The 15,810-nt window shown below is 35.8% G+C and overlaps 1 protein-coding gene and 1 non-coding gene across 2 annotated transcripts in view; one reads left to right on the top strand and one right to left on the bottom strand.

The window, feature by feature from the left end:
- Window positions 1–15,810, top strand: part of LOC125238421 (alpha-2Db adrenergic receptor-like) — a 767,059-nt gene that overhangs the window by 505,228 nt on the left and 246,021 nt on the right. The gene's annotated exons all lie outside the window — the stretch shown is intronic.
- Trnat-agu lies at window positions 7,552–7,625 on the bottom strand. Its single transcript has one exon. It is a non-coding gene; the product is annotated as a tRNA-Thr (tRNA).

Raw genomic sequence — 15,810 nt, 5'->3', positions numbered from 1 at the left:
GCAAATATCAAATGACATTTCGCACATAAGTTCCGAAAAACTCATTGGTTCGAGTTGGGGTTCGAACCTGCGACCTCCGGATTGAAAGTCGCACGCTCTTACGCTTATTGCAAAGACTAAAGATGAAGAAATGTACTGTCAGCTGCAAAAATGCATGGAAACATTATGAGTTTGCAGCTGATAGTACCTACACCAACTCGACAGTACGAGTTTAATAAAATTGAACTATTATAACTATCTTTTGTCGCGAAAAGTATAGATCCGAGACAGCGTGAAGTATGTGTGTTAACTGTATAACTTATATTACGTTATGTTTGATGTTTTTATGTTTATATGTGTTATATGTTTTATCGGAGTTAATGTATGTACAAGTGTAATTGGTAAACCGTTCTTGTAACTAACTAAATAAAATAAATAAATAAATAAATAAATAAATGGCGGTCACTAGTCTAAAGCCTGAGTTACAATATACATAGCACAGATGATAGCAATAGATGAGCAATTCCCGTTAAGTTTGTACATTTGGATCACGTCTCCGATTTTGATAAAAATTGGTAGGCTGGTAGAGTCCATGATGCTGAGCAAGATCCACTAGGTTTCCCAAAATGTCCTAGGTTGATTGTATAAAACTTTCCTTTCTTGTTACCGAAAATGTATATAAATATGGTAACAAAAAAGGAAAGTTTCATGCAAACTACATAGGACGTTTTGGGAAACCTAGTGGATCTTGCTCAGCATCATGGAGTCTATCAGTATTCTCTGCACTTTATTTTCTATTTTATTTGACCCTTTTACCCCTGATTATCTTCGTTCCAAATTTAAATTTGTTTCTCCGCGTCCCGGCACTGATCTCCGAACCACTCGTAGTCTTAAACTTATCGTCCCCCAGCATCGCACAGGCTTCATGTCTAATTCCTTCACTGTGCAGGCGATCCGGCTGTGGAATGATCTTCCGCTCTCCATCAGGCAGGCCCAGAGCAATTGTCTTTCAAGCGCATGTTACGCAAGCACCTGTTAGAAAAAGTTCAATAGTTGTCTTCATGATGTTTCACAATGGTTATTTTATTTTATATATGTATTTTATGTATATTTATTATATTTAGCATTATTTATGTATGTATATGTAGATATAACTAGTTAGGCAAATTTAGGTATATGTATATAATTCTACTTAACTGTTTTATGACCCTGCACCAACACGATCTCTCGGTTTAGCCCATGGTTGACTGGTAGAGAATGCCTGCTAGCATTAAGTCCGCCATTTGTACTTTTTTAATTGTGCAATAAAGTTTAAATAAATAAATAAATAAATATCAGCCTACCAATTTTCATCAAAATCGGAGACGTGGTCCAGATGTACAAACTTAACGGGAATTGCTCAGATACGAATTGCTTAGTTTAACTTCTTTTCTGTAGATTTAAATACCGTATCCGCACAGAAAATCCCAACGTTACTACATCCGCGACAAATTACCGCAAAATTCGGCTTACGCGGACGTTTTCTCAAAAATAATGCCTCAAGACGTCATAACACGTCACGGGCTCCGTACAAAGGAGGGTTCCGTATAAAGGCCCGGGGAACGATTGTTATCTGCGTAATTTATTATCTTTAAGCTTCTCTGAATGACTGGGAAATTTGTTTTTGAAAGCAGTTTCTGTGAAACGTGAAAGTTGATGATTAAAGTCGCCGTCAATAGAATTTGTGAACAATGTAAACAAACCCAGTAGTCAAAATGTCTTTAATTTCCATTCTAACTCATCCGATACTGGCTAAATCCATGTGTTATTTAATCAATTCATCTCACATTATGATCCTCGACCTTTAAAATAATAAAATTGTGCTAAAATACTGATATTTTATATAATAGTTTGTTTACATTGTTGACAATTTCTATTGACAACGATTTTAATATTGTTGGGATGTAAACAAATATTACGGTCATGTACCTAATCAGTACAGGTATGTAGTGAATGCCGGGAAGGTTCATCATTGTTACGTATATTAGGGTAATCGTAAAAAAATAGGAAGACACGGAAATAAAGAGACCACACATCTATTGCCGTTATCAATCGTGAAATTGTTCACATTATTAAATTAAAACGGGACTTAATCGCGTAAAACTTACGTTTATACTTAACCCGACGTTTCGGACATGACATTACGTCCGTGGTCACGGCCATTTTTTTTCACGGCAAAATGGACACTTTCCTATTTATAATATTATACACACACACTTTCCCATTTATAATATTATATTAGTATGGATTCGTATTAACCTATAGGTGCCTTAATTGTGGATAAATTAAATTCTTTACGCTAACAACGTCTCCGGCAGCACTTGAAAAGAAAAAAAGAAAAAATCCTTCAATCTTAACCACAGCCTTCACATCCCTAAAATCTCAAATAGGCAGATTATAAGTTCCAATCGCTACCATTTCTCAACCAAATTGGGTAATAGATCGCACAAGTTGCATGATAACTCGTACGTAACGAAATTTATTATGTGAAACCAATTTCGATGCAAATCGGCCGATTTTGCACTTGTTTCAAAAATGGAGATTGGGTATCGATTAGAAAAAAGCGTGCTAAAAAGTTAGTTCGGGTTATCGCAAGAAATTATTTGTGTATAGTTTTAAAATACTTGGTTTTGACCAGAGTTTTACTTACCGGGATATACGTGATATTATTCGCCAACAAACTGTCCACAGTTTGGCGAAAATATTTGTGTACCTACCACTTAAGGTTTCTTTTGTTATAAATAAATTTAAAAAAATACGTGCTGAGGGTAAGTTTCCAAAATTCAGAAATTTTCACATAGGAAAACTTCGGAAACTTTCCATACTTTGTATGGATGGAAACTTTCAATTTCATAAATTTAAATACCCTTTATTTCTCGTGAAAGTTTCGTAAATTTTTCAAGAAATTTAAGATTTTTTTGGAAATGTCCCGCAACTTAATAATACAATACTCTACAATACTCTTTATTTAAAGCATAGTTAACATAGTATTGGCACGCGTTTAGCGACGAATAAAAAAAATATATTTAAAAATTAAAAAAAACTGATAATCACATCTTAATTTTAATACGTTGATAACTCTATATTAGAAATTTGGTTGATCTAACTTTTTGCGTTTGTAAGTTATTGATGATGGACGTTGACCGGCGAAAATGCACTGTGAACAAATACGTGAAAAATCCCCTTGGTCTGGGTCAATGATTGCTAAATTGTTGAATTTCCAGAAAACTACTAGGCAATAATTATTGCCCAAATCATTATTTCATTAAAGGACAATTAAATAATAGTGGCAAAATAATTCAAAATATCCACTCCTTGCGGTCCACACGGAATCAACAGACAAAAAAGATGGATGAAAATCTTGTTCAGAGGATGATGAATACTATTTTCAGTAAAGTCCGTAATTTTGTGCATAAACATACTGAATGATTGAAATATATGTGACACGCTATAAATTAATAAACAATCTTTTATATTCTGCAATAAAAAATATTGTTTACTTTTTTCTTTTCATTTAAAAATTTAATTCCTCCCATCGCGTACCAATTCTAAATTAACTATGCTTTATTTATAAGAATGAATAAATAAACATGTCAAAAAAAAGCCTTAACTAAAAATAATTACAAACAGTAATTAGTCAATCAATACCGCTCCGCACCGCCTCCGGTGCAAAAGTGCCCATAATGCTTGCGGCATTACCCCGTTGGATCGCTATGGCCAGCCTTTGCACCAGAAACGATTCGGAGCTACTCTTTATTGCACACCTAACATAGTTTACAAGTAATGCACAAGAAACAAAAAAAATACACACCTATGTAGTAGCCAGTGACATTAACTTTAAGTTTCCGCTTTCCATCAGGCTTTCCATAAAAAAAACAGTATACTTGGTATAATATATCGTCACTACTTTAAAAAAAAAACGTGTATCTTCGTCTGTCAATGAAAAGAAAATTGTAGTAAATAGAATGCATGTAGACTTACTGCGTTTTAACATTGAGGAGCAGCGTGAGATACGAGATTTTTTCAATGTAGTGACGATATTGCTTTCTAAACGTAATTTATGCATTGGTCACGGGTAACTGAACAGTGTTATTTTCCCTAAGTTTAACTTGCCTGTCTGTCTGTTTGTCTGTGCGCGTCTGTCTGTGGTATCTTAGCTCCCGAACGGATGAACCGCTGAAACTGAACCGATGAAATTTAGATTGAAAGCTGAATTAGTCAGGAGTCTTATTAGCCGTGTTTCATGAAAGGGGTTTTTTTTAATTTTGTGGTTTGGTTACTTTAATACCTACTTAGTCAGTGGCAAATACACACACGATCGTCTATGGTAAGCATTTACCGTAAGGTATAAGTCTTACAAAATTCAAATGCAAAACAATACAAAACGTCATATTTTGCAACATTTAACTCCAAAACTTCCCTAAGCTAAACCGTCATATACATTACCACCATTAAACCGAAGACTTGAAGAATAATGTTTTGCCAAACTTGCGCGGAATACAATTTGCGCCTTCATAATTTACTGTTTATTATTTCCAAGTTTGTTTCAATAAGCCTTTAAAACGGGCTGTGGTGCAAGGTGAAAGGAGGAGCGGTCTTCAAAAACTTCCATGCCAGAGTTGCATAAGAGTTTCAAATATTTTACATGTATTTTTTTCTAATAAGCCCAAGTTATCCTTATTCAGGCTTATTCTAAAGAGAAAGGACTCCATCGTAGGCCGCGTCTAGCCATTCTGTGGTCAAGAGTAAGCCCATTCATAATAAAAAAAAGGACAAAATATGATGACATTTTGCCTATAAATTTGATAAATATAAGACTCGTCTTTCAAAATGTCATACGACATTGCAATGGGTACCACGACGTTATAAAGAAGATCTTCGGAAGGCTCCCACCAGAATGACAAAGTGTACAATCCTCTAATCTGGAATTCCTTGCCGGTGGCTATATTTCCGAGCTCATGTAACCCGGCAACCTTCAAATCAAGAGTGAACAGGCATCTTCTGGGCGAGCTCACGCCATCGTAGGCCACGTTTGCCTTTGGCTAGTCTATGGCTAGGAGTAAGTAAAATATATGAAAATATGTACATAATGAGTCAAATTTAAGCATACATTTAATAATCTTTTTCTGTTTTCAATCTGTTCTTTTTCGCTGATGACTCGAGCGTTTACAAAGTACTATTAATTAAGAAACTTTGTCCCGCTACCTCTTATGCCTTACACCATTTTTTGAACTCAATAATTCACTCACGAGCGGCACGAATTCGAAAACAGTTCCCCGCTTGTTACTCTTGTTAGCGACGGAATGTTATTATACTTATTATAAACGAATTTGTCTTCCTCTCTTTCTCAAGTTTGTACAAATAAGTTGTTTTTGAGATTAAGAGGAGAATAGTCAGTTTGTTGTTGTTGTTTGTAAATGAAGGAAGTTTTTACATAAAAAAAGTTTTCTTTTGAGTAAAGAATTAATAGTTTTGAGAAATTCTGACTGCTTATTTACTACTCGTATACGAAGTTTTCCTATATCCTTCCCTTACTTACTTACTTGGCTGGCGCGATAAATCAAAATTAGTTTTGGCCTCCAACACAAGAGCACGCCATTTGACTCGGTCTTGAGCGGTATCGCGCCAGCTTTCGCCGACGCCGAGCTCACGGAGGTCTACCTCCACTCTATCCGCCCAACGATATTTTGGGTGTCCAGCAGGACGGCGTCCATTCGGTCTCCCCAAGTAGGCCCTTTTGACTGCCCGATCTTCTCCCATTCTTTCAAACAAAATTCTTTGAAAGAATGAAAGAAATTAATGAAAGAATGGGAGAAGATATCCTTCCCTTACTTTACTTAATTTGTTTTAAAGTTATCGTTTTTTATTCAATACGACCGCACACTGAGAGAAATTTGCATTGTGAATTTAATAAGTTCGACTTGTTGCGGTTTATCCGTTTGAATCAGCCAAACGTATGTTTAAAACAATATGTGTCAGATTGTTTTTATAAAATCGACTTGTTGATTCAAATATATTGCCGATTCAAATGACAAGTAGCTTGTTGTTTGAACCAAAGACCACGTAGGCGCTATTTTAACCAAAAAAACTTGTTGAACGAACATGAAAACTGTTTGTTTTTTCTCTCAGTGCATGTTATCTTCATATTGAATGCCTACCAAATTATTTTTTTCAAAGCTGTTTTATTATTCATTTGCGCAATAAAGAGTAGTATTTTAACATTTATTTTTGACATCATTGTGCTACATATGTACTCTTGTATCACAAGTAGCTATGTCTCTATGTAAATTAAAATTTGTACCGTTATATAATATATTTATTTATTTAAATTTCTTATGTTAATGTACAAAAAGAAAAACAGCATTCTCTACCAGTCAACGGTTTATATTTTTAATAAGATTTTTACTTATCACTTGCACCCTTCCTAAACGCAATACTTACCTTTGCTCATTACCATTCACTAATATTTGAAAACTTCAGCATCCAAATCTGTTAAAATATGATGTTTAGTACCGCTGAATAATTAGGTTCGGAGCTAAAACATTTGTATTAATTTTGTTTAAATACTATAGAAGCGAAATACGAGTATAACATCACAAATGATGTGTGGGGTATAAAAATCTCGGTTTGGTAACAAATTATTTAAAATTGAAACCAATGCGAAGAAATTGAAGTATCCCACTCTTTGCCAATATGAAAAACTTATATTTTATTTTGCAATTATTTGAAACAAATTCGAACTCAGGTTACTAGGTACACCGTAGCTAATAGCAAAGACGCTTACGATTATATCATTATCTCTATCACGCATTATAGATTGTGATTTGGGCTATGTCGGCTGTTGAGAATAACTTTTATACACACAATTATCCGCTTAAAAAGTCAAAATTTTGAAAAACCCCTGACTGCGACATAACGGACCGATTTTCATGAAACATGGCTAAGAACACTCCCGACTTACTCAGCTTTTAGACCAAAAAAAAAATCCAAGTCGGCTCATCCGTTCGGGAGCTACGATGCCACAAACAGATACACACACAGACAGACAGACAAACATACAGACATACAAGTCAAACTTTTAACACCCCGTCGTTTTTGCGTCGGGGGTTCATAAAAAGGGACAACATATTATGTAGGTACTTGAATCACAAATGTCTCTCGCACTCTTAAAGCCTAATATAAATAGGTTGCTACTACAAAAAAAATACCTTATTGTGCAGTATCGTCGCATAAGGTACGTAGGTGCTTGTATAATCCCCTTTATTTTAACTTCTAAAATATTTTACAAGCGACACTTTGTTGTCTTTTTTTTTGTTTGACGCTTCCCGCTCCCGCTACCGCTCATCGCTCGCGCCGCTCCAGAAAACTCGATAATTACGCTCACGAGCTGGAATACTTTCAGCGTTTGTTAATGAGGGAAATTTTCGGCTCCGGCCGGGAACTTTGAAAAGGGGTGTGACTTGCTTTGTCGGTAGTGATGTGACACTTAAGCGGTAAATCCGTTTTTACTAGGAAAAAAAAATTAATAGCTAACGCTTCCGGCGGGACTCGAACCCGCTTCAACCGCAGACTAGGCGGTCGCTCTTAACCAATTGAGCTACGGAAGCCGCGCCGCACTCTCGCACTGCTGAATGGCACAAACGCTCACGAAACGAAACGCTCGTAGATATCTATCTCTATCGCTCTTGCGTGTTGGCGCGACAGAGCCTACCTTTTTTTTTTTTTTACTACGTCGGTGGCAAACAAGCATACGGCCCGCCTGATGTAAAGCGGTCACCGTAACCTATGGACGCCTGCAACTCAAACAGTGTCACATGCGCGTTGCCACCCCATTAGAAACTTGTACATTCCCTTTTGCTGTGTTAAGTACACAGCAAAAAGGAGTGTACAAGTTCCAAGGAGGGTTCGGGTTGCCGACGACTCAAAGGACAATAGACGGAACAAGTTAGTTCCGTAAGTCCTCCCGTCATCAGCACACCGCACCCTCGTTGAGCTCTGGCAGCCTTACTCACCGGCAGGAACACAACACTATGAGTAGGGTCTAGTGCTATTTGGCTCTGTAAGGCGGAGGTACTACCCCAGTAGATTCTAGATCCGACCTTAGGCGGCGTTTCGTTTTCATTTCGCGTTGTAGAAATGGCATTCGGCTACGGGGCCAGATGGTGAATGCATAGGACGGTACAGTCAACCAATTGGAACCCTAGGCCACTCTACAACCATGTCAAAATGACAAGCAGTAAGAGATTTCTTACAATTTGATTTATAACGTCACTGTGACATATGTATGTAGTTCTATAGTGGCCTATGGTTCCAATTGGTTGACTGAACATACCTAAATACTTGCTAACATTACAAGCCATTTTAAAAACATTTATTCATTTTAGTTCTCGGCTTTTAAAATATATACTTAACACTGACAGATGCACATTGGATTGGCTATCCGCAGACTTTCACTGTATTATGTATATAGGTAAATTAAGTCACTATTAAGTTATTATTTTATAGTTAAATTTAGTATAATACATTACTAAAATCCTACTCTAAATACATTTGCATGCTGTATGAAGACAGCTGGAAAAGGTGGAACTATATCTAACATAATATTAAGACATGTAACTAACCCTTTTTCTGCAAATAAATATATCTTATCTTATCTTATCTTAATGTATAACTGTGTTGTTTCTATGACAAATCTCGGTTAATTGTTATTGCTGTAAGCTTGTATGAATAAAAAAACGTTTGAAACGGTATGTACGTCACTATTTTTGGGTCATGGGGGTGATTCGAGCACATTCCAGTAAGTGATTGAAATCAATAGAACGCACTCACCTTCGTATAAAGGGGTTCCTGTAATATATTTTCACTTGCCTTTGAAATTGAACTTTTAAATGGGTCAAGGGCCTTATAAGCCGTGTGGGGTTTAACTTTAGGATCTTGACTCTTTTTGTGTTTGTTGAAATGTAATATTTGATCAGTTTTTGCGTATTCAAATTTAGTAAATTCGTGTTATTTTCTCATTGAGCGTTAACTATTATAATCGGTTATTGCGAACCATGGTTACAAAGTTGTTTACATATAAGTACATAGGATCACAATTGCCATACCCTACCAGGGTAACATGTCATGTTACCCTGGTAGGGTATGGCAATTCTTAATATTATTTAAAGTTAAACATATTAAATAAAAATAAAATAAAATAATTTTATTTAGCATTGTGTAGTACATATATTATGCTTACAGTTAATAGTAAACTTATAAATATCGTGATTTATAACGGTTACATAAGTTATAATTATAACTTTATGGTAATTTACTTATTAGGTACTCTATCAGTGTAAGTATGTGTTTTTTATTCGAAAACTTAATAATAATAATAAGCCATATTTTAGAGGTATACTGTATTTAGAAGTTTTGAACGGAACATTCTGGAAACATCCCAAGAAATCAATTCGAAAACGAAACTTGAATGTTTTTGTAATTATTAGCGGCTCTAAGCCTGTATAATTTTTGACGACATCAAGCTACAAGACATTTTTTGTGGTGCCATCTACATATGTGTGGTGTAGTGTATGCGCGTTCTTAGGCGGTCGCATTTTATCTTCTTAATATCTGGGCGACCGAGCTTCGCTCGGTTCTATTTTAATATATCACGTCTTTAGATAAAAAAAAAACTCTTATAAATACAAAAACAAAAAAAAGACAAAAAACAAAAACTTAATTTCTGGTCGGGATTCGAAACCCTGACACCTACGATCTATCTGCGTACATTAGACCGACCTCGTACGACTGAGCTAAGCGGAATCGATGCGCGCGCGGCGAAATTAACGACCATATTTTACGTTTACTAACGCGAAAGAAAAACTCATGAAAACTCGAAAATTCGCGTTTTCCGGGATCTAAGGCTACGCTAGATCGATTTTTCACCCCCGAAAACCCCCACATAACAAATTTCAGCGAAATCGTTAGAGCGGTTTCCGAGATGGTCGGTATATATAAATAAATAAATATACAAGAATTGCTCGTTTAAAAGTATAAGATATTTAATGTAGTTAGTGTAATATACGCGGTTCTGTCACCGAGCGTGGTGTTTGCCGACGGGGCCGTAGTTAAGCTACACACAAATACTTGAGATGGCGAGTTTGATATTCCGAACACTAGCGGTCTGAGTTATAAGCGATAGCGATTTCAGATTAAGCTCCCAGCAGGAATATTCTGTAGTAAGGTTTAAAAGAAATAGTGCGTGGAGTTCCTCCGCGCGGAAGAAGTGAAACTTCGTAGCAAAACCTTAAAAACATTCTGTCAAGTGACTGTCACGCTGTCACCTAGCAGGCATTCTCTAAAGTCAACCATGGGTTAAACCATAAATTAAATATAACAAGATCATACCATCCCATACATTAAAATGCGACCGCCTAAGACCGCGCTTACACTCCACCACACATAGATGGCGCCACAAAAAAAATGTCTTGTAGCTTTATTATACTTGTAGATGGCGTTAAGTGTCACTTTTGACATAGATTTACGGCTCGGAATTGACACTTAATGCCAATCTACAAATAATCGGTGGGAACAAGGCTTTTTTTTGGCGCCATCAATGTGTGGTGGAGGCGCGTTCGTAGGCGGTCGTATTTTAATGTATGATCTTGTTATATTTAATTTATGGTTAAACCGAGAGGTCGTGTTGGTGCAGGGTCATAAAACCGTACAGTTGTGCCTAACACTACAGGATCAATTGTCTACTTGAATATATTGTAATATCATTGTATATCATTGTATACACTCTAAAAAATGAAGACCAACTAAGAGCAGTTTTCTCTTAGTTGAAGTTAGGTTAATCACTACAATTACGATCTTATATAATTCAAATAAAGCCGATTACTAAAAACAATAAGGGAATGTATGACTGAACTAAAAACTTAGGTGTTTTTTTATTCCTAACCATTGTAAACCTTGAATCAATTATTAACTTGTTAGGCAAAACTATGTAACATTGGTTGATTCAATCCTTAGTTGAACTTACTAAGGTATTTTAGTTAGCATAATTATTTTTAGTGGAATTATTGAACAAGATCTTAATCGGCTCAGTTATGTTGCAAAAGTAAGTGCAATCAAAATTACCTTATTTAATTTTATGTGTGTCTAAGATCTTATCAGGCTCATATGGAATCAAGATGCTTGACTACGACTATCAAAATATTGATAGGAGCAACCAAAATTTGTTTGGAGTGTACTATTGCCCTATGACAATGCCACTCAGATACTCTTATAAGTCTATAAATCTTAGTGGGAATTGTCTCCGGATGTAGGTTGTACCTATTATTATGTAATTCAATATCTTCTTATCTGTACGACCTTCCTATGTCTGTTGTTGTTGCACTGCTGAATGTTAGAAGAAGCTTCACGAACCAGAACATCGGGCTGTGCCTAACACAACAGAGTCAGGTCTATTGTTGAATGTAAGGTCGAGCTTCGTCAACGAGAATCATAGGCTGCGCCCATTCTTACAGGGTTAAGTGCAGTGCTGAATAGGCTACTTGACCCTTTTTTGAAGTCTGTCTTATATAATTAAGTAATGTCCAATTAACCGAAATAAAATATTACCATATTTTATTATGACCTAACAACAGCAAAAAATATTTTTAAAGTATACTTTTACGTAATCAGGCGACAACAAAACAGTTATGTTAATCTACAAATTATCTGTGCATCAGGTCATTTTATTTGAAAACAACATTTTCTGACTTTTAAATATGAGGCATACAGTTCATTATGTCAGTGATTGTTTTAACATGAAGTAAGTTCGAATACGATGACGTCACTACATCGCTGACAGCGATCTCGGTGGTCAAAAAAAAATTACACACATTTTTAATCGAAAACACGTAGTCATCGTGAACTTTTAATCCCTAGAATCTATAAGTATTAGTTTTTTTATGTCAAATACCACAAAACAACCACTTGTTGTGCCAAATTCGATATGAGTCTAGTAGCCTATAATATGAGAGCGCGCTTGGCTAGGGTCACTCGCACTGTAGGGTCAAGTTCTCTTTGATTATACTATCACTTATGACTTGGACCACGTGTTACTGCGACCACTAGTGAATATCGTGCCGACATAGTTTAAGGAGTAAGCTCATATTTGCCGGCGGTATGCGGACATGCCGCTATTTAGCACGTTATGAAGTCTAGCACAACCTATATTCTGGATAAAGTGATGTGGGGTTCAACTGAGTTATGGGATTACATGCCCGGATTATATTTAAGAAGTTTAACGACTATCCTTAAAGTTAATAGTTTATGTAATTTAAATACTGTTGATCCCACAGACAAACTCGTTCCAGAGTTTTGTGGGACTGTTATGTACTGTACACTCATATGTACTAGTAAATAAATAAATAATACAATATTATGTAAGTTTATGAGTACGTTTTATACAAGAAAGGCAAAAATTGCGCCAAAAAATAGCAAACAGTAGTAGTATACATGTCTCTGTTTAACCCAATGGTTGACTGATAGAGAATGCCTTTTGGCATTAAGTCCGCCATTTGTACATGTTTCTTTGGTTGTGCAATAAAGTTTAAATAAATAAATAAACAGGCAATTTTTTGAATTAAATTATACGTTTAAAAATCCCACCCATTTCTTCTAATGAGGAGGCACACTGATATTTTAGCCCGCCAGGTGGCGCCTGTGCAGTGTGTAGGTATGTCACTGTCATTCACAACCTGTCAGTAGTTAATAGCCCCAAACATTAGCGGTAAACTTTATTTCATATGTGAGGGGGAGAAAAAAATATCTCGCTCTCACGTGTTAAGTGACATTGGCATGGTCCGGTGATGTGGTTAGGCTGTTAAACAAAAACCTACAGATAAAGTAAAAAATAGACTAATTCTTTATCTGTGTAGCTTAAAGATTAAGATTGCGCCAAGCGAGACATGCACGCCTTCAACATTTCGGTTCACACACTGAGAGAAATTTGCATTGTGAATTTAACAAGTTCGACTTGTTGCGGTTTATCCGTTTGAATCAGCCAAACGTATGTTTAAAACAATATGTGTCAGGTTGTTTTTATAAAATCGACTTGTTGATTCAAATATATTGCCGATTCAAATGACAAGTAGCTTGTTGTTTGAACCAAAGAGCACGTAGGCGCTATTTTATAACCAAAAAACTTGTTGAACGAACATGAAAACTGGTTGTATTTTCTCTCAGTGCAAATGGGAAGAGCTTGCCGAAGATAGAGCCAAGTGGCGCAAACTGGTGTTTGATGGACGTACAATCCACGACAATGCTTGGTTTGCGGCACTCGCAAGTAAGCGAGCCAAGCGTTATCAGAGCGATACATTTTCGCCACGGGTACACTACACCTGCCAGAGTTGTGGTCGTGTTTGCCGCTCCCGTATTGGCTTACACAGACACGAAAAACGTTGTTGCCCCGCCTGACACTGATTGAATAGTCTGTTAGAAACTTGAAGGCCGATGTATGTATGTATGTAGCTTAACTTCAAACTTGGGTAAATCCAATCTGCTTTAAGATTGATTACTTATATAAAAAAATATATTAGGATCTGAAAGATAATCAACTTTATAGCAGAATGGATTTACCCAAGTTTGAAGTTTAGTGACACATCTGTACAAAAATCGTCTTAAGGTGGCGCCATCTATCATAAACTTTCATTGAGTGAGTGACAGGCTTGCAACTTGTCATTGCAATTTTACAGTTTTGTATTATTCCAACCCCTTAAAGTTGCGAAGAGTGTCACTAAAATTTGCATTGTTCCGTGTGCTCTGCGTACCCCTTTTAAGAACAAAGGAGTGAGTTTAGGTATTTAATAACCATTGATCTATGTTTGAATGTTCTTTTTATTACTTACAGGTAAGAATCCTGTGAAAATGCTAGCAGCGACAGTGGAAACACGAAATATGGTAATGATTTTAATGTTTTTTGTAAATTAATTACATATATTCTTAACCTACATATTTTGTAACTAAGAAATAAATTACGCTTGTGTTTTATTGTTAGGAAAAGTCGTTAAACAAACAGTTGAAACAATTAAAACCACAATTTCACATATAAAAAAATATTTCACACGTACTAAATCTTAAATAGAGATATTAAAACGAAAACCAAGCTTTATGTAGCAAAAAAGGTAAAATTTTAAATAAATTACCCGCGCCAACGGTTGGCGACCTCTGCCGTTATAACTCAGGCAGGGGCGCCAAACCTTTTCGTGAATTTATTAACATGTGACACGTTAGAATGAGAATTCATGTTTTGATGTTTTAATTGAATGGGGTCGGCAACATTTTTGGGTTGGGCTCAGCATGGTTATATTTTATCACTTAGATATCACTACTTCTGTCATTTTAGCACTTGCATACTCATTACTCATGCATGGAGATAGATAAATGATAAAAATACAATCATGTTGACATCGCTGTGTATAATTTCATAAAGTGTGAGTAAGCCATCATCGATTACCTATTCGTCTCATATTAGGGCGCTAACACATTTGCGGCGAAGTGTCGCCCGCAACTTGCAATTCGCCAAATGTGATAACACTCTTAAGGAAGAACCTTCACGAATTCATAATTATATTTTTATTCAAAATTGTTTCACTGAAGTTTGAAGTGGTAATGGTAGGTAATGAAACAAACGAATTGAAAGAAACTCGTCACAGTTTTTAAAACCCTTTTTTTTGTAAATATATCCAAAAAAAAATAACATTAATAATCTAGATAATTAATAAGATATACCTATTATATATATTATATTTTTTCAACCTTTTTAATTTAAAAGTTAAAAATTGTGTGGAAGATATCACTTTTCAATGTTTTTTTTTCATTCCCAGCACTATACACTATTTTCTGTCCAAATTATTATTTTAAAAATATACCAACGAATCCTCCACTTAAGGGGCCGACTCGCACTTGACCGTTTTACGTGATAAAAGCCATTTTGACTTCGCAGGAAGTTGCCATCCACGTTTTGATGGAGTTAATAGAATGGGGCGCGCAACCTTTTTTTATTATAAGTATGTTTTCAGTGAGCGGCGTTAAAAAGGGCGCTGTTAATTAATTTTCATTTCGAATTAAGGTATGATTAACCAAAATTATATTTGAAAAAATATCGTTGGGAAAAAAATAATTTATAACCACAGAATATATAATAGTACAAGTACAGAAGGCCCACTGCTTTGACGTTCACGAAATGCCGCCTTTTAAATGCCTACAAAGTTCTAACAAAGAAACTGGCCGCACGTGCGCGGTGTCGGACGATAGGGTTGCCTATGGATTAAAACGGTTTAGTATCTACTCAGATAAAATACTATACCATTATATTCAAGCCTTGGATACTTTCTAGGTATATACATATACAGTACCTATTTATATATTTTTGTTGACGTCCCAACATCACAAGCCTTATTGAACATTCATTTGTGGGACTTATCAATAGTAGATCTGTGTAATATTGTCCTATTATATTCATGATGTTTATTTAATAGCCATTCATACGCGTACATCGCATATGAACCATAAAAAAAGCTCGCGACGTAAAGTAACAATAGAAAATGCGAACGTGCGTTCCATGAAAACGCGTGCCACCCCTAATTAGGCCGCGAACTCGCGGCCGCCAACATGTACCCAGTACCTAAGTAAAATACGGTACGACGAGATAAGTAGTAGTTATTTTTTGTCACTGGTTTGTAGAAATTAATCTTAAAAAGCAGTTTTATTTTTACATTTTTTAATTATCATTCTGTAACAGCCTACAGCAGCTGAGCAGTTGAG

This window comes from Leguminivora glycinivorella, chromosome 23 (genome assembly GCF_023078275.1).
Source record: "Leguminivora glycinivorella isolate SPB_JAAS2020 chromosome 23, LegGlyc_1.1, whole genome shotgun sequence".
Taxonomy (NCBI): domain Eukaryota; kingdom Metazoa; phylum Arthropoda; class Insecta; order Lepidoptera; family Tortricidae; genus Leguminivora; species Leguminivora glycinivorella.
Note: the sequence above shows the minus strand (reverse complement) of the source record. Positions and strands in the feature narration are given on the sequence as shown.